Below are 4,316 nucleotides of genomic sequence, written 5' to 3' on the forward strand. Positions count from 1 at the left end.
CACACACACACACACACACACACACACACACACACACACACACATGCCCACAAAGTTTGTCAAATTCTGTTTAGAGTGAGTCGGGAATATAAGATGTGACAGGGATATGGAGTCCGGCAGTCGTCTGGAATGTGGCAGAATTTTAGAAAGTGACAAAAACGGAATGGTGAGAGAGTTCTGGAATACTGCAGGCCATCAGAAACCCTATAGAACTGTACGGACGTAAGGAGTATGACAGAATTCTGGAAGAATATTCTGGAATGAGACACAGAAAGAGAAAGAGAAAATGAAATGTAGACAGATCTTTTTTTATTCAGGGAATGAATAAGAGAATAGGGAATAATCTGATTGTTGAGAAATGAGGTGTTGAAAACTTATGAGTTTTTGTGGTTGGAATGGGAATGGGGGTTACGGGGTGTGTGTGTGTGTGTGAGTGTGTGTGGGGGTGTGTGTGTGTGTGGGGGGGGGGGTCATGGCTTACAATGATGTGTGTGTCTGTGTTTATATACATATACAGTATATCTATATAAAGGTTTCTTTAAGGTTTCAGGTTAGTCGTATATAGGCCTATATTGTATGTATATAATTAGTTAATACATAAACTATACAATTTTATTCAATCAAATTATTTTTCAATGTTAGCTCATGTTTACTAATGTAGTTATAGAACCATATTGTAAAGTTTTACCGATATTTATTTTTGTAAAATATGACATACCATAATATAGTTGTTTTTATACATAGCTTATAAAATTACAACAGACTATGCCAGAAAGAAGTATTTATATAATCTTCATTAAATATAATATTATATGTTTCTCCCACAGTCTGTCAGCAGATCCTCTCGTCGTCTGACATTCAGGAATGACTCAGTGCTGAGGTCATAGGTCAAATATCATTGTTCCTCTTTACTGTAATAACAATGCTAATTCGGCCCAGAAGCTTCACACGAATATAGAGGATTCTTTTGCCAGGTCCAGCCTTAGAGCCAACCAGCCGAGTCTCTGAGCGAAGTTTCTGGAGCGGCCGGAAAATATGTGAGCTAAAGGTTTCATAGCAGCTTTTTACATAATTAATCGTTTTGAATCATCATTTTACAGTGGTTTGCAAATTGATGCATGCTTGCTAAGTGACGCATCACTTTTTCTGTTCTGAACATGTACCCTTTTGCACTTTTAAATTAATACTTTGGCTATACTAGCATAATACTAGTGTACTGCTTTTGGCATGCTACGCATTGTGTACTGCATACTGCCTACTTTTTTATTATTTGAAGCACTGAATAATGCATGAGAAGACCAGCTTCCCCTTAAAAATGTCATCAGAAATGCTGTCTAGTGGTAGTTTGAGAAGCAGCCTTTAGGAGCAGCATTGCCGACATACAAAAAATAAATAAATCTGAGTACATATTGTGCTATTGATCTGTGATATCTGTGTTTCCTCACTCTTGAAAAGCTCCAGCCGATGAACGCAGGAAGGCGGATCTGCAGAGGCTTGGTTGAGCAACAGTTTCTCCTGTTATGCATGGACAAGTTTGGCATCTGCACCTGTGGTAAGATGAAGTCTCTGAAGCTGTAACTAGCAGATCTTAGAAACTAGATTCATATGAGAAAGGTGTACAAGATACAATAATCTTAGATTTGTAGAACAGATAAGAACTACCTATTTTAATAAAAAAGAATGTAATGAGGAGGCTTTTTGACTGATCTGTGGAGACTGAAGGTCAAGTTCATCCTCCAGAGCATCTCCCTGTATCCCAATCTGTTGTTCATCCTCCAGAACATCTCCATATATCCCAATCTTTCATAGTTCATCCTCCAGAGCATCTCTCTGTATCCCAATATGTCCTTGTTCATCCTCCAGAGCATCTCCCTGTATCCCAATCTTTCCTTGTTCATCCTCCAGAGCATCTCCCTGTATCCCAATCTTTCCTTATTCATCCTCCAGAACATCTCCCGTATCCTAATATCCCAAAGCATCTCCCTGTATCCCAATCTGTCCTTGTTCATCCTCCAGAACATCTCCCTGTACAAGGACCCTTGTATCTCAGGGTGACCATACGTCCTCTTTTTCCCGGACGTGTCCGGCCGGGATTTCGAGATCGCCCAAAATGTCCGGGATTCGGCTTTTGCTTTTTACAGTCCCCATTCATTATGTTTACATGCACACCTTTTGTTTCAATCGGACTGAATTCATTCCGATTGGTGAATCTGAATGTTTACATTTGATGTTGATGTGCGTTTTAGCATTGCATAGAAAATTCCTGTGTTTTCGTCTCGGTCGGGATCCGTGTGGAGCAGAATGCATGACCTGCAAAGCTGGCACGTACGTGTCCGTGTCAAATAATGTAATAATGTAAACATAATGAATGGCGACTGTAGAAAGCAAAAGCCGAATCCTGGACATTTTGGGCGATCTCGAAATCCCGTCCGCGGACATGTCCGGGAAAAAGAGGATGTATGGTACGGTACCCTATTGTATCTCACAAAAATTGGGAGATACCTCCCACCTCTGTTACTTGGCATACTAACTTCCAGGCAGGCGTGTTGAGGCAAGTTGGAGCTAAACTCTGCAGGACAGTGGCCCTCCAGGACCGAGTTTGGACACCCCTGCCCTATACTCTTAAACTTACCCATCACAGAAAACTTTCTGCAGTTTTACATTTTCAAAAAACTTAATTTCAAATGATTTATAAGCTATTTTCCTCATAAAGGACCAAAAAAATGTCCCCACAAGGTCAAAAATGAATGGTATTACTACTACTATCCTTGTGGGAACATTTGGTCCCCATAATGTAGGGAATTCCAGGTACACACACACACACACACACACACACACACACACACACGCGTTCTTGGCCTCAGGGCCGGCGTGTGCTGGCTTCAGACGTGCTGTATGTTTGGCGTGTGCTGTGGTTTTATTTGAGTAGTAGATCACAGTTGCGTCATGGTTGCATGCGTGAGAATGGCTGCATCTCTATCTGAGGGTCTGTTTGTGATCATGGTTTGATCTATGATGGGGTTTTTAGAAGCAGGAGTGTGTGTGTGTGTGTGCGTTATCTCTTTGAGTGTTGTAGTTTGCGATCAACTGATGCATGTTTGAGCAGAAAAACACTGTCCAGATGAACACGTTCTTGCTTGGATATTGCCCTTTCGTAGCTCAGAAGTCTGAATGGGTTTCATTTATATATCAACTTTAAATTCCTCTAAAGAGATGCAAGAGATTGCAGTGTTTTGGCAAATCTGAGACATTATTGAATCTCTTCTGAAACTCTACAGGAGACGCATGAGAGATTACCGGGCTCTTTTTCTCAGGAGAAGCAGAAGAATTCTCCATTTGACCTCCATTGCTGTTTAGGAGTGACTGTGATTGAGGTATTAAAGAGATCTCGTTTGTGTTTAAATGCGTCCTGCAGATGTGTGTGTTGTCAGTTGGTTTAGCTCTTTAACAGTCTTTGACTCTATGTCAGTTTTCAAAGCTGTATGTTGTTTATGACTTGTTGTTTATGTATTTTCCTGCTTGGATGACCAAAAAAGTGGGAAAATCTTTTCACACCCAACACACACATACACACACACACGCACACAGAGTTGCTTTTGAGAGGACTCCATGCTGCTGGTTTGGCTGTTCTGTTCTGAGCAGATGATACTGTTTATTAGAATAACTGATGAAAACTTTTCTGTGAGTCTGTGCCAGTGAGTGCAGTCACAAGAAGTTTAGCAGAACGTCGGAGAAAAATGCAGATTTTTGTCACTGCATTGATGTTTTGCAGCATATTAAAAGTCAACATGACATCATAGTTTACTCTATACACTGCAAAAACAAAAAGTATTTTGTCTTGTTTTCCAATATATATATAAAAAAAAAATCATAAATCAAGATACATTTTCTTAAAAATGACATAAGATATTAAGTCTTGTTTTCTGAATTTTTTTTTATCAAAATGAAGTGTTTGTGCTTAAAACCAAGAAGAATTATAAAAAATAATCTATGTTTATATTTTTTGTTGTAAGCACAAACTCATTTCATTTTGATACATTTTTCAGAAAACAAGACTTAATATCTTGAGTAATTTTGCTTCTAAAGTATATCCTGATTTAAGAATGTTTAGATATTTGTATTAGAAAACAAGACAAAAAATGTATTTACATTCTTCATACACATTCCTAATCTTTTTGTGAACAATTCATCAGTGCGCATTATTCCAAAAGAAAAAATGTTTGTCTTAGTAATTTTTTATCTAAATGACTTTCACTAAAATGTCACTAAAGCCTCAAACGCGTGTGGTGTTTCACAAACCGCAGCAGATCTGCATT

At 38.8% G+C, this 4,316-nt stretch overlaps 1 long non-coding RNA gene across 1 annotated transcript; it reads left to right on the top strand.

Annotated features, from left to right (window-relative positions):
* Positions 1-850: 850 nt before the first annotated feature.
* LOC307008475 lies at positions 851-3,364 on the top strand. The gene is made up of 3 exons (XR_013799832.1): positions 851-1,037; positions 1,456-1,552; positions 3,279-3,364. It is a non-coding gene; the product is annotated as an uncharacterized lncRNA (long non-coding RNA).
* Positions 3,365-4,316: the final 952 nt, after the last annotated feature.

The sequence above is a fragment of the Phoxinus phoxinus genome (genome assembly GCF_949152265.1).
Source record: "Phoxinus phoxinus genome assembly, chromosome: 12".
Lineage (NCBI taxonomy): Eukaryota > Metazoa > Chordata > Actinopteri > Cypriniformes > Leuciscidae > Phoxinus > Phoxinus phoxinus.